The sequence below is a fragment of the Carlito syrichta genome, unplaced genomic scaffold (genome assembly GCF_000164805.1).
Source record: "Carlito syrichta isolate Samal-C Ts95f unplaced genomic scaffold, Tarsius_syrichta-2.0.1 Scaffold305764, whole genome shotgun sequence".
NCBI lineage: Eukaryota > Metazoa > Chordata > Mammalia > Primates > Tarsiidae > Carlito > Carlito syrichta.
In genome coordinates this window covers 283757-311717 of record NW_007249860.1, presented here as the reverse complement: position 1 = coordinate 311717, position 27961 = coordinate 283757, and positions in this window count along the sequence as shown.

Here is a 27961-nt window from a genome sequence, read left to right as displayed (position 1 = left end):
AGATCATTAAGATGATTGGATAGTGATCTGCTCCACATCATCACATATGGGTAGGTAAACACAGGTACTGATGTCAGGTGATGGACAGCAGGCAGATGGGTGGGCCAGTCACATAATTGCTGCAAATAGTGATGGGGTCTGTATGTGTCATGAAGGTCATGAAGGGCTGATTAGTATAACTTGGGTCTTATGGGTGGAGGCAAATACTTGAAATAGAAAAGCTAATTCGTACAAAAAAAACTAGGGAGGAGGTTGTAAAACAATTATCAATAGCTACCTCTGAGAACCAGGTTCTGTCCTTGGCTAGTGAATTAGAGGGTAAATGAAAGTGTACTGCTAGAAAAACAAGACAACTAGGCAGTGTTAAAATGACTGCTCTTTGGCTATACTAACTCCATGTTATGTCCTTTCACAGGGTATATAAAAAATTAATTTATGTTGATCAAAATTTAAAATTTTCATACATATATTTACCAATTTCTGTGAGTCAACATTGCATAAGTCATATTCAACAAATAGCAAACATACATGACTTACATAATTAAACACTTATGTACTCATGGGTATAATTTTTCCCATTTAAAGATGTTTACTTGTGTCAGAGTCCCTGTACTCAGCAATGATTGTGGGGAAAAAATAAATCTGTACCCAGAAGTTCTTCTTCTTAATGAGTTCACTGGCTAATGGCTTGGGCCATGTCTCTTGTGTCACATTGGGTACCCTGCAAGTTAGGAGGCCTAAGATAACTCTGCCTATTAATCTTTCTCCCCCAAATCTCTGATTATCCTGCTCTATTTACAAGTTTAGTCTTTAGTCATTGATTTTCTACTAAGTACTGAGAGGGAAGATGGCCCATCAGACTTGTACAGTCACTTTCCTGACCAGCCTCTCTCTCAAAAATCTCTTTCATTATTAATGTCACTCATCATCCCTCTGATACATCTGGTTTGTCTTCAGCAAAACACAGATCTCTTGAGACCACATATTTCTCTTCTGTAATTTAAAAATGTATTCCTTATTTAAAATCCCCTTCTTTACGAAATTCCACATTCTCCCCAAATCACTGGAGCATTTGCTTCCATCTATCTAAACTGTACCCCAGAGATCAGGAAGTTATTCAGTTTTCACCTGTTGCAGAAAATTCCTGATCTTCCAACCCTCTGTGACCTACTCCAACTTTGAATCTCCAAAGTATATACTTTGTACCATCCTGTTTATGAGCTTATATTTAGTCAGATTGCTTTATACATTGGTCTCATCTCTCTAGCTAGAGTAGAGACTCTTAGGAGAGAATTATGCTTTATAACAATATTTTCCCAGTCACTAAGGACCAGTAGACCTCAGAACCCAAAGTAGATTTCAAATACACATCAGATAATAAATTAATAAATATTACAGTTCATTTCTACTTTATAAATAATAACAAAGTCATCTTTGCCACTAGCAACAGCAGATTCATTTTCTCTAAAATTTTAAAAAATATTTGTTGTCTGTAAAATAAGTTATACTTAACATTTATTAAAAGTTATCAACTTTGCAATAAAAATCATTCCTTCTAATAATAATTTAGTTTAGCTAACAAGCATTTAAGTGCTAATCCCTGCCTTTCAGGAGCTTTCATTCACATGAGAAAAAAGGCATGTCAATAAGTTAAAATGCAATGTAAAAAGTGCTTCCAAAGCAACCAGGTCTACCACATCAAAGACCAAAAAGGAAGAAACAACTCCCAGAAGTTTTCTAATCAAACACTACAATCTAATGATCAATGTTCCTCACAACTTTGAGGCTACAATTTTAAATCCTTTTTAAAAATTTGCCCTTATTTTATAAAACTAGAGTGGCTTAAAACAATAAGATGTATAATTTATATTGAGGCTCACAGCAAAGTAGGTAGTAAAGAAAAGAAATAATTTAGAAACCAAAAATATAATGAAAACTATATTTGGAAAATGTAAATTTGGAAAAATACAAGATGTAAAGTCATGTTCATGAAAGTATAGTTAGCTTTTTATTCAAAATAAAAGCCACACTCACCTGAAGCATCTGTCTACTTCAATCATGTTATTTACTGTGCTTTTGCTTTCTCATGCAGTGCAATTCCTTGTACATATGCCTGGGGACTGGCATACGTTCAGCTGGCTTTTATTCAGTCCTATCTTTTGGTAAAAATTAGTGTAAGATGAAAACACTGTCTTTACTTATTTTGCAATCTTAATGTTACATGACAATGTCAAAATCTCACTGTAGATTATTGTACACATCTAATATGTGTCTTAAATCTCTTTGAACTTATTGTGAATGCTCTTTTTTATGTCTTCCTTTCACATTTCAGGATTTTATTATCCTTATGTTTGTTAAAAATATGATAATTAGATTTCATTTTCTTTCAGAAGCAGGAAAAGTAGAGTTTTGATATAACTTGCTTTGAATTAAGTATATCTGATAAGTAGTGGCTTTTAGCAGGGGAAAGCAGTAAGGTGTAAAAATCTGGAAAAGAAATTTAGAACAGTAAACTTTAAAAAAGAGTGACCTAAGGTGGGAGTAGAAACAAGTATAAAATAAAGAAAAGAAAACATGCATCAGCTCTTCTTGAGTTTTCTAAATTAAGGTTGACAGATGAAGCAAAAATTAGAACATTCTCTGATGTGGTTCTAAATGTATATAAAAGAAATACTTCAGACAATTATATTACAAATGGGGGAGGGATCTAAAGGGAAAGAAGATTTCTATGCTTTATTTAATTGGTAAAATTATAAAACAAATAGACTATAATAGTGTAATACCAAAAGCAACCACACACATGCGCGCGCACACACACACACATACACACACACACACTCACAAAGAGAGGTACAATCAAAAACACTACAGATACATTAAAATGAGATTGTGAAAGCCATTTAAGTAATTCACAGAAGAACAAGAAAAAGAAAGGAGTAAAATGGAAAACAGAGAGACCAAACAAAACAAAAAATTAAAATAACAGATTTAAGTTATAAAATATCAGTAATTATATTAAATGCAAATTGTCGAATTACACTACTTAAAAGAAAGATTGGTAAAATGGATTTTAAAACATCCCAAAATATATATTGTCTAAAAGAAACTCACTGTAAATATAATGATAGAAGTAAGTTAAAAGTAAAGGATAAAGACATATTATACCAACATTAATCAAAGGAAAGCTAGTATCAGATAAAGAAGATTTCAGAGCAAACAAAATGATGAGAGATAATAAGGGATGTTATCTAATGATAAAAAGAGTCAATCCACCAAGAAGATATGGGAATACTAAATGTATATACACCAAACAACAGAGCTACAAAATATGTGAGGCAAACACTGGTGAAATTAAAGGGAGTAATGGACAAATCACATGTATAATTGGATACCTCAATACCCTTGTGGAACAACTGATAGAATTAGAAAATCAGCAAGGATATAGAAAGACTCAACAACACCATCAATCAAGAGGATCTAATTCACTTTTGCTGGACATTTAGCCCAGTAACAGGTGAACACACTTACTATTATTTTTAGGTATCTTTGGTTTATATAACAAGACCATACTCTGAGCTATAAAACAGACCTCAAAAATTCAAACAAATTAGAGTATGTTCTCTCATCATAATGAACTCAAAATATAAATCAATAACAAAAAGACAACAAAAAACCTCCAAACACTATGAAACTAAAAAATGCACTTTCTAATAATGTATGGGTCAAAGAGGACGTCTCAAGGGAAGTAAGAATATATATAAAATATATATATACATTGAACTGAATGACAATGAAAATACAACATATCAAAATTTATGGGTGCAGCTAAAACAGTGCTGAGAGGGACATTTATAACACTAAATTGGTATATTAGAAAAGAGTACATCTCAAACAATAACCTAAGCTGCTACCTCAAAAATCAAGAAAAAAATGGCAAAATAAGCACAAATCATGCAAAAGAAAATTTTAAAAATAAAAACAGATAAATAAAACTAAAAAGTAGAAAAACAATAAAGAAAACCAATGAAACAAAAAGCTATTTCTTATAAAACTTTAGTAAATCGACAATCATCTAGTAATATTGACAAAGAAAAAAAAGACACAAATTAGCAGTACCATGAATAAAACAGAAGATACCACTACAGACTGTATAAACATCAGAAGGATAAGGAAATACTGTGAACAACTCTACATATATAAATTTGACAATTTAGATAAAAGAGTTCCATTCCTTAAAAAAACATATCCAATATGAAACAGATAATTTGAATATTTATATTACTATTAAAAAAATTAAATTTGTAATTTAAAACTACCTCCCCAAGCAGTTTTTCAGACCCATTTGGTTTCTTTGAAGCATTCTACCAAACGCCTAAAGAAGAATTAATAGATAGATGATGTCAGCAAGATGGTGAACATCTATCTTGGTGGATCAGGCAGCCTTGGATCGCCCTTCAACTGATGAACACACCAATTCAGCAATAATTCACAAATTCCCTTTATGAGAAATCCAGAAACTAATTGAAAGTTTCCTGCACCCCAGACAAACATAAAATCAGACTCATTAGATATGGTAGAAAGGTTTGGACACACTGTTGCCAGAATCCCTATCCCTGGCACAGCAACATAAAATTGGTAAGTGACACATTAGCTACCAGCCTCTTCAGGGGGTGGGAAAGAGTTGATCTGCATGGCTAATGCCCCAGTTTCTTAAGAGCTCTGCAAAGAACTGGATTCTGTCTTACCTGTCTCAGATCACTGACAGGTTTACCATCTAACCATCTAGAGGAGAACAGAGACTCCTGGGCTGGTAGTCATCATAATCCCTGCTCCTGGCTCAGCATAGAGCAAGCAGACAAAACAATATAAACAAACCTACAAAAACAGCCACAACTTCTCCCTGGAAAGGAAAAGAATTTGGTCTGTGCATCTAACGCCTCAACTTTTCGAGGGGCTGCCAAAAGAATTGGCTCTATTTCACCTGTTCCAATGACTGATGGGACCAGACATACCCTAGACAACAGGGCACTGCCAAGTACACAGAAAGTAATATGGACCAATTTGAAGGTTTGAGAAATCCAAAGAATCTGTTATCAAGTTGATAGGTGGGGGTCTTCTCCTGTACAAGGCTAGCTCATGAAGATTGAGAAGAAAGGCTGCTTTGTCTAATACAAAAACACCAACAGAGCATCAAGTAAGATGAAGAAACAGACAAATATGTTCCAAAATTCTTGAAAAAGATTTCAAAATAGCCATCATAAAGATGCTCATTGAGGTCAGGAAAATGAGGTCACAAATGAACAAAGTGAGAATCACAACAAAGGGATAGAAAGTATTTAAAAAGTATCAAACAGAAATCATGGAACTGAGGAATACAATAACTGAACTGAAAAATTCACTGCAGGAGTTCAACAGCATACTAGATCAAGCAGAAGAAAGGACCAGTGAACTCAAAGACAGGTCATTGAAAAAATCATTCAATCAGAGGAGAAAAAAAGAATGAAAAAGTGAAGAAAGTTTGAGGAATTTATGGGGTACCATCAAGCAGACCAAGATACACATTATGGAAGTAAAAGGAGAAAAGAAAGAATCAGAAACTTTATTCAAAAAAATAGTGGATGAAAACTTCATAAATTTTAAAAAAGAGATGGATAAACTGAAAATAGAAGGAAAGGATCTCAACATAATAAAGACCATATAAAAAGTTCACAGCTAGCATCATACTCAGTGGAGAAAAATCAATTAATTTTTCTCACAGATGATTCCCATTTTCACCACTTCTAGTTAGCATAGTGCTGGAGGTACTAGCATGGTAATCAGAAAAGAAAAAAAGAAAAAAGAAAAGGCATCCAAATCACAAAGGAAGAAGTAAAATTGTTCCTGTTTGCAAATCACAGATCTTACTTAGAGAGTACCCTAAAAGACTCAACTAAAACACTGTCAGAACTAATAAATTTAGTAAAGTTGCAAGATACAAAAATAATCTACAAAAATCAGTTATATTTCTATACACTAACAATGGACTATCTAAAAAGAAAAGTAGAAAAACAATCCCATTTTCAATCAAAAAGAATAAAATGCTTAATAATATACTTAACCAAGAAAATAAAAGACTTATACACTAAAAACATAAAACACTGATGAAAGAAATTAAAGAGACACAAACAAACAAAAAGACATTTCCTCTTCATGAACTGGAAGATTTAATACTCCTCAAATGTCCACATTACTGAAAGAAATCCACAAATCCAATGCCAACTCTGTCAGAATCCCAGTGACACTTTTTATAGAAATAGAAAAACAATCTAAAATCCATATGAAAACACATAAGACCCCAAATAACCAAAGCAATCTTGAGCAAGAAGAATAAAGCTGTAGAAATCACACTTTTTGATTTCTTTTTTTTTTTTACACTTTTTGATTTCAAAATAAATTGCAAAACAACAGTATGGTACTGGCATAAAGACCAACATATAGACCAATGGAACGAAATAGAGCAGAAAAATGAATCCATGCAGATAAAGCCAAGTGATCTTCAACAAGAGTGCCAAGAATACACAGTAGGGAAAGGATAAATCAATAAATGATGCTGGGTAAACTGTATATTCACATAGAAAGAATGAAACTGAACCCTTGCACACAAATCATCTTAAAGACTTAGATGTAATACCAGAAACTATCAAACTTCTAAAATAAAACAGGAAAAATTTTCCTAATATTATTCTTGGCAATGAATTTATGACTATAACACTGAAAACACAGACAACAAAAGCAAAAACAGACAAGAAGAACTACATCAAATTAAAAATATTCTGCACAGAAAGTAAACAATCAAGAATGTAAAGGTAACCTACAGAATGGGAGAAAATATTTGCAAACCATATAGCAGATATTCCAATAAATAAGGAATTCATACAACTCAATATCAAACCAATAAAAAACAAAACAAAACAAAAAACCCCTAACAACCCAATTCAAAACTAGGTAAAGAATTTGTATAGTTATTTATTCAAAGAAGGCAAGCCAATGTATATGAAAAGATGCTAAACATCACTAACCATCAGGGAAATGCAAATCAAAATCACCATAAGATATTGCCTCACACCTATCAGGATGGTTGTACAAAAAAACAAAAAAAACCCCACAAGTGTTGGTAAAGATTGGAGCAATTGGAACACTCGTATAGTATTGGTAGGAATGCAAAATGTGCAGCTACCATGGAAAACAGTATGGTAGTTCCTAGAAAACTTTAAAAATAGGACTACTACATGATTTGGCAATCCCACTTCTGAATATTTATTCAAAAGAATTAAAATTACGATCTTGAAGATATATTAACACCCCTATGTTCACTGCAGCACTATTCACAATAGCTAAGATGTTGAAACAACCTAAATGTTCATCAACAGATGAATAGATAAAGAAAATACATGTAATGGAATATTATTCAGTCTTTAAAAAAAGGAAATTCTATCCTTCGGGAGAGCATGGATAAATCTGGATTACATTATGATAAGCAAAATAAGCCAGTCACAGAAAGACAAGTACTACATTGGAAATGTAAAATTGGAACCCTATTTATATGAGAATAGCCATCTCTAGAATCTAAAATAGTCAAATTGATAGAATCAAAGTGGTATGATGGTTACCAAGGGATTGGGGAGGGGAAAATAATTAACAGGCATAAAGTTTCGATTAAGAAAGATGAGTAAGTTCTAGAGATGTGCTGTACAACATTGTACCTATAATAAACAATACTGTATTATACATTTAACATTTTTAAGAGGGTTAACTTCCAAGTGTTCTTACCGCCGTATTTTTTAAGACAAATAAAAAATATTTCCCAAAGGGCTAGGAAAGAAAATTAATTCAAATTCTACACAATCTCTTCTAGAAAATAAATGAGGATTGAACATGTCTTGATTTATTATATGAAGCTACTATTATCCTAATACCAAAACCAAAGACAGTACAAAACAAAGAAAACTATGGACTAATATCATTTATGACAATAGATGTTAAAGTCTTCACAAAAAATTGCAAATAGAATTCAGGAATATATATAAATAATTATACACTATGACCAAATGGGGTTTATTCTGGAGAGTAAGGGAAATCCAAAATTTAAAAAACAACCAATGTAACCCATCATATTAACAAGTTAAAGAAAAATGTACGCGACCATATCAGTCAAAGCAGAAAAAACATTTGCTAACATTTTACACCCATTTGCCACAAAAAAATGTTAGGAATCCAGGGGGGAACTCCCTCCCTTAATAAAGAGTATCTACAAAAAATCTACAACAAACATACCCAATAATAAAAAAAAACAATAATTTTCCTTAATATTAGGAATAAAGCAAGCACATGTCTCCTTTTACTACTGTATTTTTACATAGTGCTGGAAGGTCTACTCAGTGCATTAAGGCAGAAAAAGAAATAAAAAGTGAATAGATTTGGAAGAAAAATCTAAAATATGCTTTTTTCAGATGCCATGATTATCCACATAAACAATTCCAAGGAATTTTTAACAAGGAGGAGGAAGAGAAAAAAACACCTAAAAATAATAAATGAGTTCAGCAATGTAAATGTAGAAAAATAAGTCATTTTATATATACTAGTAATCAATATGTGGACACTGCAGTTAGAAGTACAATGCTATTTACAATTGCTCAAAAAAATAAGATAGGTATAAATGTAACAAAATATGTACAGGACTTGTATGCTGAAAATTACACAATGACAATCAAAGAATATCTAAATAAATGGAGAGATATTCAATGTTCATGGATTGGAAGACCAACATAGTAAATATATCAGTTCTCCTATTTTGATTCCTACCAAAATCTCAACAGGATTTTTGGAAGATGTAGACAAAGATTATTCTAAAATGTTTATGGGGGAGAAAGGAAACTACAATAGTTAAGACAATCTTGACAAAGACGAATAAAATGGAAGATATTCTGCCCAATATTAAGTTTTGACATATAACTACAGTAATCAAGACAGTATGTACTGGTGGAGAGATAAACACATTGATTAATGGAATAGGATGGAAAATTCAGAAATAGCCCATATATAAATGTCCAATTAATATTTGACAAAGGTTTAAAAGAAATTCATGGAGAAAGGATAAATTTTTCATATGGTGCTACAAAAATTATACATCCGTAGGCAAAAAAAAAAAAACAAACCTGTGACATAAACCTCACATTTCAAACAAAAATTAATTCAAAATGTATAACAGATGTATATGTAAAACTTTTAGCTATAAAACTTTTAGAGAAAAACACAGAAGGAAATCTTTGGAATCTGGGTCTCTCTAAAGAGTTCTCAGACTTGACATTAAAAGTGTGATCTGTTAAAGGAAAAAATGGCAAACTGGACCTTATCAAAGTTTGAAACTAATACTGTGAACAAAATCATATTAAGATAATTAAAGAAAAGCTACATGATGTATGATAATATATGAAAAACACACTAGGAATTATGTCTAAATATTTTTTTAAAACTCTCAAAACTCAATAACAAAAATCCAAACGATTTAATAAGATAATAGGTGAAAAACATAAAGCGTCATTTAATCAAAGTTAATACACAGATGGCAGCTAAGCACATCACTAGTCATTTTGGAAATGCATATCAAAACAAAAATGAGATGTCACTATATACCTATCAAAATAGCTAAAAATTTAAAAATAGGGAAAACATTAAAAGTTGACAAGGATGCGAAGAAACTGGATTACACATACATTGTTGGTAGGAATGTAAAATAGTACATTCTAGAAAACAGTTTAGCAACTTCTTTAAAAACATGCAACTGTTCATAACATCTAGCGTTTGCACCTTTGAGCACTTATCCCTTCAAAAAATGAAGACTTATATTCACACAAAAATCTATTATGACTATTTATTGAAGGCTTATTCATAATACCCCAAATTGGAAATGATCCAGATATTTTTCAGTGGGTATATACTTAAGCAACCTGTAATATATCTACACTATGAAATACTATTCAGCAATTAAATAGAAACAATCTGTTTATACCAGCATTAACTTGAAAGACTTTCCAGAGAACTATACTGAGTGGGGAAAAAACCCAGAAGGTTACCTACTGTTTAATGACATTCTTGAAATGACAAAATCACAGAACTGGAGAACAGACAATGACAATGGTTGTCAGAGTTAAGAAGAGAGGAGGAAGCAGAACAGAAGTTGGTGTAGCTATAAAAGGGCAACATGAGGAATCCTTGTGGTAATGAAAATGTTCTATATGTTGACCACAGTAGTTACCGCTTATTCTCAGGGAATACATTCCAAGATACCTAATAGCTGTCTGATGCTGTGGATAGTACTGAACTCCATATATACTTGTTTTTTCCTATACATACATACCAATGGTTAAAGCTTAATTTCCAGTTTAGACACAGTACAGATTGGCAACAATAATAACATGGAACAATTATAACAATATGCCAGCATTGCTACTCTTGCCTTTTAGGGCCATTGTTAGGTATAATAAGGGCTACCTGAATACAAGCACTATGATACCATGATGGTTGATCTGATAACCAAGATGGTTACTCAGTGACTAGCAGGCAGGTGGTGTACTCAAAGGGATGATTCACATCTTGGGCAGGCCAGAGCAGGATGTCAAGAGATTAAATTATGCTACTCAGAACAGTGCAATACTTAAAACTTTTGAATTTTTTGTTTCTGAAAGTTTCCACTTAATATTTTTGGACCATGGCTGACCACAGGTAACTGAAATTGTGGAAAGTGAAGCCACTGATACGGATGGACTGTTGTACATCAATGTTGATATTCTGATTTTGATATTATGCTATAGCTTTGCAAGATGTTATTATTGAAGAAAATGTGTAAAACGTACAAAAGGACTCTCCATACTATTTCTTACAATTGTAAGTGAATCTACAATTATCACAATACAAATATTTAATTTTAAAAAGTAGCCCAAGATAATGGCTGGCATCTTTTATACAAAATGACATGCAAAGAGACATTTAAAAAATCATAAAGAAAAACAACTATATGTCTTTCTTCCAAAATATCTGCCTAACAATATAAAATGAAAAGTGAATTGGAAGCATTAAAGGAAACAATATTCAGGAGCAAAAAGTAAAAAATACAAAGGTTGCATTTTGCCACACATATAATAGATTTTAAATGTGTTATTTTATATAGATAATGATATAATAAATCAGAAATATAAAAAGTATAAATATAATTAATCAATAAGTACAGAAATTTACATTTTAAAATGTGTAAAAATATAAAATGAATGGATTTTAAATTTTATACTGCCCCAAATTAAGGGTTCATTCAAGATAATCACTTTTTAAGTAGACTTTTTAAGTAAACATATTTTATTTAATATATTTAATATATTACATATTTAATATATTACAAACTTTAAGCATTCACTTTTTAAGTAAACATATGAGTCATATGTTTTATTTCTATTAAACTATTCAGCAATTTAAAATAGAAAAGATGAAAAAAAAGCAAAAATGAATTCAGTCTAATATACTTTGCATTTCTAAAACAGTGCCAACATTTTCATACCCATGATATATACCATGATGTATATATGCATCATACATCCATATCTACATTTACAAAAAACATGCTCTTTTGGTACATTTGTTTGTCTCAAGACCAAGTCATTGCAAAATTAGGTCAGGAAATGAGTGAACTAACTTTGGTCTTATTTATTACTTATATATATAAAATGCTGTACAATTGGCTTAAATATTTTAGTTAGATTGAGTCATTGCTAACTGATCACGTTACCAAGTGTTCACATTTTAAATTAGTCCAAGAAGTATTATGCAGAGGGCAGATACTAATGAGTTCATTGTTTGAATGAAGTGCTTGGCTTAGGAATTCACTAGCTTGGTCAGTTCCATCAAAACAGTCATCCTGACTGTGTTGTCAGGTATGTTGTAATGTTTTTCTAATCATAGATATTGTGGATAATGACATTAACTTTTTTAAGATAATTAATACTTTAGAAAGTTGAAGTTTCTTTTGACTGATCTTTAGCAGCATCCTTGGATTTTAGAACTAAAGAGATGAGAAACATCAGTATGTTATTTAGTCCTATTTTTCTTTCCTGCACCTTTATGCTCCATTCCAACTTCAAACACCCCTCTTCAGGCTTTCATCACTCATATTTAAATACTTCTGTAACCTCCTGTCTGGTCTCTCTGCCTCTAATTGATTTTACCTACAATCCATTCTGAGCACTGCACTTCTCAAAATACATTTTTCTATTTTTCACTCCCCAACTCAGGAGTCCATCATGATTCAGTGCTGCCAACTCCTCTAGCCCTTTCACAATCCATTTCAATCCCCCTTTTTAGCCTTGCTTCTTGCAATTCACCCACCCATACACTTCACTACAAGCAAGCAAGTGTCCTCACATGCCCCTGTGATTATACAAATCCACCCTCATGTCTGGTATTTTCCTGCTTAAAAATATTCCCTTACCAACCCCACTACATTCTCTTTCAACCTTCCTCTAATTTTCATGTCATCAATACTTTAAGGTCCACCTCAAGACCACTATCTTAGAGCGATTATGGACTTCCCAACCCGCAGTCCACCATTGTTTCTAATTGTTCTCTTATTCGTGCTTCACTCATCTACTCTACAAAAATATGTTGAGGTCTTAAATTTATGTGTCAATTACTTTGCTTGTCATAGTAATCTTTCATATCCCATAGTTTGAGTCAGTGATGACACATGTGGCAAGTAAAATGGATCATGCCTTATCTTCTTTTCCCGACTCCTCAGTACCCAGCAGTATGATTGGCATATCATCATTACCATTAACAATCACAATATCAGTTGAGTTGCTTCTACCTATATACAATTGGTACTCCTTTGGCGCTGAAAATTTGAAAATTCAAGGATGCAAGACATGGTCCTGCTATCACAGTGTAGGTGAGGAGGAAAGTGCCAGATGAATGGTATATGTAGTATTACAAGGGCACAGAAGTGGAAGCAAGCACTGAGAGAGGTGGAGGGGGGGCAGGGAAGCAGGGACTCTTAGTGTTTCATGTTCTTGTAATGGATCCCACAGTGATCCACACAGATTTCCTCTTTAGGGCTGATGTACCCATTTTGAGCCACCGGAAATATCTGTATCAATTGCTATACCCTTCACTGAGGATTGCCATCAGCTGCAGTTACATCCCCTCTCAAGGGACAACCCACAGCTGATGATTAGCTTATTCAGGGAAATAAAAAGGTTCTATTTGAATCAACTCTAAAGGACTATTCAACCTCAGAGCTCTTGCCAAGATCAGCTGAGACCTCACAAGTGCACTGTTCTTTAGCTTCTCACTCCACACAGAACTGCCTTACTTCTTTAGAGGTTATTTCCCAAAACTATTCTTCAATAGAACTTGGACATGAAGCTCCTAATCTCACAGACTAGTTCCAGGGAGCCCAATCTCTGTTCATGCTCGTGAAAGAAGGGTATGGTTACTTACATCGTCCCTAACTAAAAGTCCAGGTTCAGAACACTAGCAAAGAGATGCCGTTTTATTTTAACTTTTCCAAAGCTCTTGGAGTAAACAAGAATTTTTATTTTTGTATCTTACAAATGAAGAAACTGAAAGAAATAGTGGATTCAGAACTCGAACCCTGACCTTCCCAATCTCACTAAGTGTCTTATTTTACACTACTTTGGAAAGTGGTCTGGTTTTAAGACAGAATGTGGACATAAAAATAGGCAAACTTAGCTTAGTCTTTCCTTTTCTACCAGGTGCTAATCACATGACTCTAAGGAAATTACTTCACTTCTCAAAACTTTCATTTTTTAAGTGGTCCTGTGTCTATGAAATGGACTTATGCATACCTTCTCATAGAATTATTGTAAGGACTAATTAAAACACGGAAGTCAATATTTTCTGTTCTCATGAAGGAGTGGTGGTGTATAAGATCAAAGAGGTTTATAATACTCAGAATGTAGAACTTGGAATGTTTTTCTGATTATCCCATCAAAAGTGACCTCTTCTTTTGATCATCTCTATTTAAAGTGACCTCTTAGAATTCCAAAATTTGTGGTTTACATTACTCTTAAAACTGTGCATGTTTTATTTTTTATAGCTATAGGCATTATTTTACAGTTATTGGCTTTAATTTGTCAATTAGTGTGTAATGTTTTTGAGGGCAGGAATGATCCTAGGTATCTTTATACTCTCCTCAGAGCCTAGGCCAGAAAGTGCCTCAGAGTAAATGCTGCATTCATGTATATTGACTATGATGGTATATGAGGAGGAACACAAGAACATATGGATTTATAAAAAATTGTGTATTTATTCTTACATGTTTAAACTTTAGCCACCTTCAAAGTACTCTCTGTTGGATGCAATAGACCTATCAAAAACTGCTTAAAACAGTTTTTGAACTTATCAATTTTGATGCCCTTTAGTCCTTCTACTGCTTTTGGTTTCACATCAACCACATTGGTAAAATGTTTCCCTTTGAGTACTTTATTTATCTGAGGAAACAAAAAAATGTCTCTTGGGTGAGACCAGGTGAATAAGGAGGGTGGAGCACAAAGGTTATGCCATCTTTGGTTAAAAGCTGCTGAACACTCAGGGCAGGGTGGGTAGGTACACTCATAACCACCCATCATGACATGGGCAAATGCATTGAAGGAATCTCAATAATAATAATAACACTTCCCTGAAGCTGAACACAGCCTCACAAAGTTTGTTGGCACACTGCTTCCTAGAACCCATACCTAGTGGGGGAAGCCTGTACTACAAGGGGCCCGCCCTCCAAAACAATAACTCTGGTTTTTTGGGGGTCCTCCCTCATATGCTGAATAAGATGATGCTTTGTTGTGCTATGCCTGCCCTTGGTAAGTTGTCACATGAAGGAGAGAAGACAATACATTTATCGTGACAACAGACTACTCTGGAAAACAGAGGAAAGGTGAGCAAAGAGAACAGTGACTGAAACTTCTAATCTGTCAAGTAAAAAAATGTAGACCCATGGATATCAGATTTTACTGGTACCAAAAAGCAGCTAAATCACTCGTCTTCAGGAATAAGAGTCAGGAGTAGAAGGGGAGACCAGAAGTGCTGCTCCACTACTATTTATTCCTGGGAAACATGGAAATAAGAGGGATCAGGAGGAGGGTTTCCCCATATGCAAACATTACTCTCAGTCAAATCGGAATGTAAGGCTTTTGCTGAGATGAAAGATGTGGTGGAAATGCTGCTGCAGGAAATGTGGCAAGGAATCAGCAAAGGAATTGTGAGCATTCGTAAAATTAGAAAGCACGACTCTGTACAGGTCCGAGTCAGAATAGGTTTTTCGATTTTCGATAGCAATATTCAACAGCCCAGCTGTGTGAAGAGCTGTGTGACCCCGGGTGGAGAAATTCTCTTCCCTTGATTGATTGCTTGTGCATGTTCATAGATTTAAACATATATGACGAAATGCCAACTAATTAGAAATATTAACATATTGAATCCTAGGTCTTATCCTCCAATGAGAGAGGCAGGGCAGCGAAACTATTAAGAACAAAATCTCTACAGACTAATAGTCGTAGGTTTGAGCCCAGTCTCTACTTCAATTAACAGTATGTCCTTGGAAACATTATTTAACTGTACTATATATATCTCATATACAATAATAATACCCCTTGAATTAATTGTGAGGATTAAATAAGATAATGCATAAAGCATTTTAGCAGAGTGTTCATAAATGCTGAATAAATGTTAGATAGTAATAAATGGAGAAAAACTCTAGGCAATCACAAAAATAAATAATACTTGTTTTATAGCTTAAGAGAACTAGAACAGAGGTTATGAAACTAGCACAAGTTACAATTACAATTAAAAACAATATTCTTGTTTGTTGTTTGCTCCTTGACAAAAGTATAGATTCCATAATGGCAGAAACCTTCTCGACTTTGGCTAATAATTGTCCTAACATAACACCTGGCACAAAGCATCAATTGATTAATTAATTAAAATAAGCATGAGTGTTAAGCTATAGTGATCACAGAAATACTTTATTGTGAGCTAAACACTGATATACACAGACATAAAGATGAAAACAATAGACACTGGGGAAAGGGATTCAAGGGCTTAAAAACTACCTAATGGGTTCCATGCTCACTATTTGGGTAATGGGTTCAATAGAAGCCCAAACCTCACCATCACACAATATATATGCATAACTAACCTGTGCAGGTATCCCCTGAAGTTAAAATGAAAAAAGGAAAAAGACTAACATGTTCTGGGGAAAATACGAATCCTCCTAAAAATTGGTAAAGGTGTTATTTATGGAAAAATTAAGTGAACAAATATATTCTTTTTAAGAAAATGTTTTCATTTTTTGAAAATGTGGATCAGTGGAACTATATACTCCAGAAAACAGCTTGAAGAAGGCATGACACTTTTTAAATGTCTCCTTGTTGCAGTTGATAGTGCTAATAGTCCCAAAGCTTTTCCTAAGATCAGTTTTGCCTTCATCCACAAACAGTAGTACATTTTTTAAATATTCAGAATTATATCCCCTTGGAACTATGAGCAATACTGAAAACTCACCTGAAGTCATGTTGCTCAACCACCCATGTCTTCAGAGAAAACATGTCTTCAGCTTGTGCCATATTATTACCCTCATTTTTACCTTGACAAACAACTTGATGCCCCCTAGGATATCAGTGTATTTCCTCTCTTTCTCCTTTGTAAGTATCCACACAATGCAATCTGAATGAGGGAGCATACTGGTGGTTCATGTCATATGCCTCAATGGCTGGCAAATAGTAGTCTTTGAATAAATCTTTGTGACTAATGGGGGAAAAATACCATTTAGAACTTAACTGGCTGGGCTTGGTGGCTCAGCCTGTAATCCCAGCACTTTGGGAGGCCAGGGTGAGTCTATTGCCTGAGCCCACGGGTTCAAGACCAGCCCAGGTAACTTGGTGAGACCTGGCTCTACAATAAATCAAAAATTAGCTGGGCGTGGTAGCGCATGCCTATAGTTCCAGCTACTTGAAAGGCTGAGATGGAAGGATCATCGGAGCCCAGCAGGTCAACGCTGGGGTGGGATTGAGTGTGCCGCTCCACTCCAGCCTGGGTGACAGATTGAGACTCCAACTCAAAAAAAGAAGGACTTAACCTTGTACTTCCAGATCACTCTACAACAGGTAAGTCCAACCCGCAGCCTGCCGGCCACATGAGGCCCAGGACAACTAATAATGTAGCCCCACAAAATCCTTTAACATCATGTTTTTCTTGGCACTTATTTTCTTTGTGACCCCATATGTAGTTCCATTTTTGAAGTTCACAATCATGCCTTATTTATGACATTACTTTTTGGCAGCGCATACATTTGTGAGCAGCTGTTTTCAGTTATGAAGCACATGAAGAGAAAATACAAACAAACGTTTCTAACAAGCACCTTGAGAACTCACTAAGAACTGCTACGACTTCCTTCAAACCAAATGGTGAAAGATTAGTTTTATAAAAACAAGGTTTCCTACTAGTTTTATATGTTTGCATTGCTTTAAACTTTATGATTAAAATTTTTTTAAAAAGAAGTTGCATCATGTATACACACTAACTATATTGTATAATTTATGAGTGGCCCGAGACAATTCCTCTTTACTCCATGCAGCCCAGGGAAGCCAAAAGGGTATTTGTTGCTACTGAGGAAAGCCAAAAGTTTGGACACCCCTGCTCTACAAGTTATCACACCGATCTAAAAACTAAATAACATAAAAAATGAGTCAATTCAGCTTCTTCTAAACTTTTACAGTTAGATGCCTTTCCTTCACCAAACAAAAAAGGTAAGTTGCCATCTTGTTAGTTTTGCTAACCATCCATTCGTTCAGTAGCTTCCCCCTCCCTAGCCCATGGAAAGTCCATCTTCCACTGGCAAGATTAATGTAATGATAGCTTTCACAGTGTGTACGTGCTATTGTATGTGTGCATGTATATTTCTCATCACAACTCTTTTCCATTGTCACTCAGAGCTATCCCCTCCTCCTGTTTACATTCCCTGCCACTAAACCGAATTACTATCCACATCGCTGCTTTGATTTCCCTCCACAATTTGACATCTCTATTAGAATTTTTAATGCATCTATAACTTTCACCAAACAGTATAACAAGTAACAGAAAGTGGCCATCTGTTACATTTGTCCTGGAATTGTGGTTAGAGTGTGTAGACAAATATTTGGTTGGTTGAGTTATCACTTTTAAAGACAAACTCCCGAAAGCATTTTTTATGTAAAAATTGTGAAGGGATACTGGATGTCAGGTGGGCAAAAATAGTTGAGTTAGAAAGTTGCTATCTCTCTGTTAATTGACACTGTTATGTCAGAATTTTCGGCTCTTTGGGGCACATTTTTGCTTTTTGAATACATGAGAAATGACTAAAGATCTTCACACTTTTTGCAAACTGTTGTTTACTGGGAAAAGCTTCTTTAATTTAACACTGGTTGACTGTGAGCAATAGGTTTTTCTTATCTCTCATTCTAGTAAATAATAGATCTTACCTAAAAAATGACTGAGGCAACCCTAAAGGCTTTGTGATTCAAACACTAAATGACAATCTGCCATCACCCTGGTCTTCTCCCTCTCACAGGGAGTACCCCAGATCTTCAGCAAGGGCCCTCTGATCCACACAGCTTGGAAAATATTCAGCAGGTGGAATTTAGAACAATTTTCTATGTGTGTCCAGCTATTTTTCTTTCCAGTTTGTTTCCTGAATTCCCTCTTGACATCCTTGGAATCCATCTAGGTCTACGGGAGCTTTTTTTAGAAGTATGATAGAGATCAAGGATGTGATTGAAGAAATTATTTTATAAAGACAACTAATCCTAGTGCCAGAAATAAATATTTTAATTTCCTGATTATTGGATTTTGTCCTGAAACCAAGTCTCTGCTGATAAAAAAGAACTTAGCTTCCAAACTATTCATTTACTTTACCTTCCGCCTAATTTAAACATATTTGCAAAAATTTATTCTGGATGATTTAAACCCCACATAGACATGTGATTAATGTGATTTGGTCATTGATAGAAAGGAAAAAAAATAAGTGAATAAGTAAATAAAGCCACCACATCATAGGCTCACAATTGGCAGAAACAAGGGTATTCTTCTCAGATGAAGGCTGTCTTGTGGAATTAGGAGTATGGGCACAATTTCATATGATAGTAAATGCCTCAAATAGGAGTTAATTCAAAGATAGAGAGTAAACACATATTCCTTAGAGAAACAACTATATACACAGAAAAAATAATCAGCATCAACATGTCAGAGATGCATAATCAGATACCCAGAACAATTAAAGTATGTGTCCTTTTTGGGTAGGATACTGGTTCCCAAAAAGACAATGAAGACTTCACCTAGCTTTTTTGTTTTTAATAGAGTAATTAAAAACTTTAAATTGAAACTATGGCTCTGTTATTGTTTCATGTCTGTATCATGCTTATTATTTATCATATGCTGTAAGATTCCGCCATATGTAAGTAAAATAGTCTTCTAGGAGGGTGCTGGGGTATTATTAACCCAATTGAAGCAAAACTTGACCCAGTAGAATGTTGTTGTTCTCACTGAGTACCCTCCAAGTGCTATCTTTAGGGAAAGATTTTTTGATTTTAGAAACAATAGACACGCTCAGATCAGTTAAATAATCATCCATACAAAGTCCACTATGAGCAAGGCACCATCTTAGATACTTGGGGAAATAGCCAGGAACATTATATTTATTAAAGAAAGGTAAGACATGAACACAAGTAACTTTAAAACAAGGCAAAATATAAACATTATATTGGGGTTTTAAACAATGCTTCATAGGAGAAAACAAAGAAGGATATATTTAGTTCCAGATTAGTTTGGGAGTTAGGGGTGGTCTTCAGCTGGAGAAAGGGTTTATTTACCATTAGTCATTACTTTGAAGAGTTTCTTTTGTTTTAACAAAAATAAATGTCATCCAGAAGGTATCATAAACATGAATAAATGATTAAATACGATCAAAACCTGAGGCAAGCAACTTCTTTTGGCTTGCAGCCTAAAGACTCCCAGGCAGACTTGAAACTAATCCAGATGTGTTTGTCCAGTTAGTGGTGGTGTTACCTGGGTCACTTTGACCACTCGGGCCTGAGTCAGCTTTTGGTGGACTGACCTGGATCTGCTGAAGTAGCCCACAATTTCACCATGGCCATTGGTGAAAATTCCCCTATGAATCCTCAACACCCATCACAAAAGTCTTGGACCCACAGGCAGCAACCATCGTGGGAGCCACACATTTGCCCTTTGTAAGGCTGAATTCTCCCCATAAGGTGCCTTTTGAGTATTTAACACACTTTAAAAGTTTCTTCCACCCGGGATTTTCTAACCATATAAAACTTATATTAAAAAAGTATTTTATAAGCATGTAAAGAATGATGCAATGCTGAAAAACAAAGATTTTAGTTTGCCCCACCACCCATCTCTAATTGCATATACTATTATTGTTGTCCCCTCCTTTTTTCTGCAGAGTAGTCACAATAGTTCACAGAAACCTTACTTCTGCACAAGTTTTGAAAATGGAGTCCACATTGAAAAAAAATCGAATTTGAGAGGATCAATTGCCTATTTTGCCTGTAAAAACCAACAGCTAAATTTTTACAAAAGTCCAGCAGCCTTCTCCTGGTCTTTTCTAAGTGCTTAGTCTGCAGTTCTAACTGCAACCTAATCATTGCTTCTCTGATCCAAATATCAATATTTAATATTTATCACCAGAATACTAAGTTAGATGGCCTGACTACTTTCTCCTTAACAAGAAAAAATGATCTAAGCCCTAGCCAGGCTTTGATGAGGCAAGGAATGAACTGAAGGGAGCCTCCTTTCGCCAACACAGCAGCAATGTGTTTTCTGTCTCAACTGAATGTCCACAAATTTGCAATTTATTTGGAAGAGTGTGTTACAGATAAGCAAAAAAAAAAAAAAAAAGGCATCTGGAAGCCTTCTTGCCAAATGGTAACTTTCTGGAAGTTTCCTCATTTAGAAGTAATTTCTGGAAAATTTCTTGATTAATACAAATCCGTGAACAAACTTAAAAATGATGGCTTTGTTATTGCTTTGGCACAATATGTTAACAACACTGTGAGTGCTGCCAAAACTCTGAGAGTTCTTTCATGCGGATTATGGTCTTGTTTACATATCCAGCTGTACTGAAGCCTTGTCCATGGTGGTAACCTAACAATGTTCCCAGTGGGGGTGCCCATTAGGGGAGGGGAGACTAACTGAAGTTTAGTTTGTTTAAATTGAGCAAGAATGCACAGCGGCACTCAGATCTTTGGGGAATGTGTTGGAAGCATACTCTTTCTGGGATCTGTTTTCATTTATTTAAGGGGGATGTTTGCATTGCTCAAAAATTGCAATACACAAACTTGCCATGCAAAATGCCTTCCAAATGTTTACTGCGGACTCTACAGCAGTGAGTAGAAAACACAAATAGTACTGGATTGAAGTAAAATGCTAAGTGAAAAAAGTAACTGCTGGCCTCAGTCATTTGTATTAACTAAAAACCAAAATCATTTTCTTTTATGTGTATGGATGCATATATGTATAATATATATTCCCAAGTATGATTACTTAAGTCTGATAGGAAAGGTAAAACTCAGTGAAGAACATGAATTTGGAATTGTGAGAAATTAGTTTCCATTACTAGGACATTTATGCAAAGATTTTTTTTTGTTGGTTTGTATAGTTTTGTACACATGAATTTCATTGAGATTTTATTTTACAGGTCCTAAAGGCAAAATAGTAATTGCTTTTTTCCCCAAAAAACAAACATGAGAAACAATTCAATTACATGTTTTTTCATTTTTTTGACAAAAATCTTACAAGATTATCACTGCAGCATGTTACTACCAAAAAAGAATCAGGAACATGAATTGGCTATTCTCTAACTTTCTGACATTTATGAAGTCTGTAAATGAAAATAATCCATTCAGAAGAAACTTTCATTATTTTCTGCTTTTATCTTTACTGGTAATCAGGAGTAGACGGAGGAGACCTCAGGCTACTTCTATAGTCTAACTCGGTTAGTTAAAGGCTCCTCACAAAGTGTTTCCTGTCTGACACCCACTGAGAGGCCAAGGTGCTTTGGTTGTGTTAAAAATGCATCAAGGTTTCAGTTGATCTGTTGGACATAATTTAGGTCAAAATAAAATTCTTCCTGGAAAACTCATGATTCACAGTTTTTAATTCTTCAATTACATCTTAAGTCAGTTTTATCAAAGTAATTTTCATCAGAGAATTTATTTTTTAGTTTAATCAAAAAGTGAAACTTCAGTGAATATTTTTTCAGAAGAGCCATGTTTCATTTCTCAAAAAACTACTTTAATATAAAATTTCGGCACATGATATTACCTTTGATATCAGTAGGTCAGTATTTTAATTGAATGCATTACATTCTCTTGTTCTAACATAAAAATCTCACTTATATGCAAGAGAAAAATATATAAATTTTGCCATTGTCTATGGAATGGTTGAGTCATTTACTTCTGTGCCTCTTATTTAGCATTTTTGTGCAAACAGTGTCTTTTGTAGCTCTGCTTATGAAGATGCAATACATTCCCTGTATAGTCACCAAGCTTCCAGTTTGGTGACAGAGAGCAGAAGGATGAGGTGATGATCATTGGTTTACAAAGTCATTTTTATTTTTGCCTATCACTCAATTTTACACTCCTGCATTTTTACAAAATAGTCTCATATCTTAACATACTTTTGAATCACTATTTACTAATAGAAGGAAATAGAATAAAAATGTAAGGACAAAGACCACAGTTATCTGGCTACCTAGGTCTTTATACCAACTTTTCTACCTACCAGCTATTTGCCTTTGGACAACTTACACATCCTGTCTATGCCTCAGTTTCCTCATCTATAAAAGTGAACCTAATGATGCCAACTTTTCCAGTGGATTTTGTTGCTAATTAAATGGAATAATGCACAAAAGGCACAAAATAAAAAGTGTCTTGCATGTAGGAAACCCTCAATAAATGAAATGTGTAACTCTAGTACTGGATAGGTAGGTCATTTGTGTTAGCTAATTTTTAATGTTTTTCAGTGTTTTATGTGTTTTAAAGCATTTAACAGAGGTATGCTTAAAATATCAATGTCCTGTTGACACAGACAATCAAACCTGGAAAGAAGAAACTATTAACTTTGTGAAAGACAAGCCTGACTAATCTACCTGGAAGCAAGCTTGTTGATATACCAATTTAAAAATTCTTCTAGAGAAAACATGGTGAGCTTAAAATAGAATGAAAAAATAGATTGTGACTTATTCCTATGGCCCTGTAAATAATATTAATAATGATAAGTTTAATAGCCAAATATTTTCAGAACATTGTATTCAGTATATAATTATTCTTCACTATGAACTGTTTTCTTGCATTCGAAGTTTGGAATGTATCCTCTATTGACAACTTAATTCTTTTTTTAAATTTAGATTCAGGGGTACATGTGCAGTTTTGTTACATGAATATATTGTGTGAAGGTGAGGTTTGGGCTTGTATTGAACTCATCACCCAAATAGTGAACATAGTACCCAATGGGTAGTTATTCAACCCTTGTTCCCCTTCATTCCCCCTTCAGGAGTTTCCAGTGAGTGACAACTTAATTTTAAAATACAGTAATAAATATATGGAATGAATGCTTTTTAAAGAATATTCTAGTATCTAGAGGAAACTGCCAAATGTGTCCGTAGTTTGACAGTTGAATTGCCTTAAAGTGTTGTCCAGTGGTCTCAGTGAATTAGCACCAAGGATTACCATCCTGGGCTTCCAGGCCACCATTTCTCCACATTTGCAATGCTGTCTTGCTAGAGACCAGGCCAGTTTCCTAGATGGGTGCAGGGTAGAGAGAGGTATGAGTGCTTTGTTATCACCTCAGAGTTAAGCATAAATTATTTCCCAACCCTGTTTCTTATTCTTATTTGCGATTCCCAAGTGTATAAACAATACACAGTAGCAAGAAAACAAGTACCTTCTAAAAAATAGTTTGATGCTTATAATTTAATAATTGAAAAATAAGATAGATGTTTCCATTTTCTAGAGATCAACTATAGAATGTCTTTATGAACACACTGGAAAAAACAGGCGAATGAGCCACACAGGATATTTTTAAGTACCTGTTAAATTCTAGTCATATCACCTTTTAAAGAATTCACTCTAATTTTGTCCAAGCTGGCACCCAACATTTAGTGGTAAGATTGATCAGATTGAGATATCTTCTGACGGAAGCTGAGGAATTTGGGGGTAATAAGTTATGATGGCATGCTTGAGAATTATTGGAGACAAACCATCCTCCTGAAATTACAAGTTTACCTTTAACACTGTCATGCCTTTGTATACCATCATTTTATATGTGTTTATCAAAACCAGTTTTTTTTTTAGTAACCCTTTCTCTCTTCTATCCTTTCTCTTTTATTATCTGGCAAGCTATTAATTAAATCTTTAGGATTATGTATTTAGGATTCAAAATTATCTTGAAGGAAAAAGGAAAGTGTTTTTTTCATTTTTCTTTTTCTTCTTTTTTTTTTTTTTTAACTCCACGATAGTGAATCATCCCTTGCTGAAGGCAGTCTTTGTTCTCAGTCACCGGTTAGACTGCACTTTCATAGCCTAGTGCCTTCTACCAGAGCCTCTTGATATATTCACATAAATGATGGAAGATGCACGAGTCGTGAAGGTGACATGTGCAGTCTCCAGGAGGAAACCCATGCCCTGGTTGCTTCCTAAGGAGCCATCCTGGCGTTAGCGGCACAGGCAACCATGCGGCGGCCCTCCCTCCCAGCTGAAAGGAAGGCTCCAGCAGCAGCTGTCAGCAGAAAGGGACAAGAAAGGGGGCGATGCCTCCTCAATCCGCAGGAATAAAAATTGCTAATGAAAATCCCCAGGATCCTATTCAGGTAGCTGCCTTCTTCCCCAGACTTCTGACTTACTTCCCTGAAACTTCTCTGTCTTCTGGCTTATCAGTTTCAGGGCAATGTATTACTCAGCCACTGCCTGTGAAGTGAACCATAACAATCTGAGGTTAATTCACCTCTCCCAGCAATCATAAAAGTTTGTTCGTTCAGAGATTCAGTGATGAAATTGTTACTGATTAGTCCAAATCAAAAAATCTGCACTTTCGTCATTTCAAAATGATTTAATTACCTTTTTTCTAATGCAGTATATATGCCCCATTTGCCAAGACAAAAGAGCTATTAGTCAAAAGAAGAAAATATTGCAGTAGCAAGCACAGTTACTTTTAATGTTTTCACTGCTGAACTGTCAAAATGTGAACATTCCCACCCCCTGAAAAAAATGAAAGCATGGAACTATAGTATAACCTTCACTTTTATAGTAAGAGGTTTCTAGAATATGACAAAGAAAACATAGCAATTTCAGCCAGGTCATAATTTAGTATAAAATAAAACGAGACATTTAAACCCGAGGAAGAAAAAAAAAAAAATAGGAGAGTGGTAGAACTATCAAACTATGTGTGCAATTTCCTCGTGCTCAAATTGCATTTTCTCCCTTCAGTGTTATACTGAGCAGGGTCTTGCCCTCTAGATTAGAGACTTTTGCATTAGAGGAAACTAGGTTATGTCTTCCACTGTCAGAGACAGAAATTATGAGCTGGAGTGCATTTTAGCCAGTCACTCTGAAAAATGTTAGCCCAAGGGGGTAATAATTAGAACTGTTTTTGTCAGGTGACTGCATTTTAAGCAGTGATGTGTCTGAGAATCTAGCTGAGGGGTTTAATATAAATATAAATATTTTTTTCAGTCAGCATTGTGGCTTGATTTTTTTTCCTTGCTTTTTATTTCAAAAGTAAGCACTTTTCAGGAATTATCAGCTAAAATGTCCTACACAGTTTAGCATTATGGTGACCCAATAATATAATAGCCAGCAGAAAATGGTACTCGAGCAATCTCAGAAGTTAATGCATAAAACGGCAAGCTAACTCATTATGAGATCATCATGCATTTATGGACACAAATAATTAGTCTGTATAGATTGCTTGGAGAAATCTAGGCACACACATAACAATTTTACTTCTAAATTATTATTTTACTTATTTAAGTAGTTATTTAATGCAATTTAATGTGAGTTCACATAAATTTAAATAAAATATATAAGAATATAATTTCTGGGTTCTTGGATTACATCAAGATGATTTGTCATCTCTTAGGTCAGGGTTCCTTGGTTGGTGGGTAATTTAGGAATTTTGTTATTATTTATTAAATTGTTCAAATCTGAACATACACTTTTTTGACAAGAATGGATCATTTTAATATTTGTTCCCATTACAAAAACATTATGGAAAGATGGGGATGAATGGAAATAATCTCATCTCCTTTGGCTTATAAACTTTAATAAAGACTATCCTTTTGTTCTTATAATAACCCTATCTTTACAAATAAATGAATCACTTTGGACTATGAGCTTCTCAAAACAAAAGGTCATGTTTCCCACAGGTTCTTAAGAATACCATCAGACCCTCCCATCATAGTATAAATAATGAATAATTACAAAATAAAACTTTCCTCCTGACAATTAGTTTGTGCCATGTTACATCACTTGAAACAGTAATTATCAATAATTCAAAAGTAATTAATTTTCAGGGACTATTTGACTTTATCACAGATAATTTGAAATCTTTATTTATTTATTTATTTATTTTGAAGACTGGGTCTCACAATGCTTCCTAGGCTGTAGTGTAGTGGCTATTTACAAGTGTGATCATAGCACACTATAGCCTCAAATTCCTAGCCTCAAACGATCCTGTTACAAAAGCCCTCTGCGTAGCTTGGACTATAGCTTAACAACACTACACTCCGTCTAAAATCTTAAATGTTCTATTTCAAAAAAGGGTGCCATTTGAAAAAATATGTTGACATTCGTTATAACCAATTATAAACATTATAGCTTTCATTGTATCAAAAACACGACATCCCAAAGAATAAGCTTCTACAGTGTGAATACATTTTTCTCCATTCGAGTATAAATCACCTCACCTCTGTGTACTCATACTGTCTTTCAGTTTGAACTTTAAATTGTTAAAAAAAAAAAACTGCTTTAATATCTCTATCAAAGCTGGCTCTCCTCTTTCAGGAGATCTTACCTTCTTCTCTCTTCCTCTCTCTTTCCCAGGATGCTCTCCAGGTTTAAGAGGATAATCTCATGTCCTCATGGGACAGAAGAAGGTCCTCTGGCTTGGGCTCTATTTGCTGGCCTATGCTAGTGTCCAATATGCTAAGTTTTGTACTGTCTGGTACTTTGGGGATGTGAGAAGGAGAGGGTCATGGCAGCACCTCTTCCCAATGTCCTTAGATTATGTTAGAGCCTCCTGCACCATGGTTCCTGTAATCTACCGATCCACTTAGTTAATAGGAGACTTGAGAATTTAAGAAATCTCCCAAAAACCTTCATGGGTCATGGGCAGCGGGGACATTATTTAACCCACTTGTGTAATGTTTCTAACATACTAATTATGTGCCGCCATACTGGTCTTGTACCATGATAAACATAGGATTTCTTCAAGGAATTTAAAATTTTCCAGGGTAGATTCTGAAGCAAGTAGCAAACTTAATCTACTCCTCCCCACTCATGAAGCCCACTATTTTAACTGGATTTTTTGCTAACCTCCACTTTAATTCAAAGATTTAGTACAAACTCGAGGACATTCTCATCCAACCTCTTGCCATTCACTTCCCTTCTGTCTCCTCTTTTCACAGATTATTCTACCTAATTTTCTTTCCCTACTGCTAGGACCTGTCACTATAAGATATCTTCCTCCTTCTCTTGGTTTAATTCACTTTCCTCATCACCATATCATAAGGTGGAGGAGTTTCAGGAAAATTAAGCAGATTGTCAAGAAGAGGAAGGAGAATGGGACGTGTTTCCGGGGGGGGGGGGGG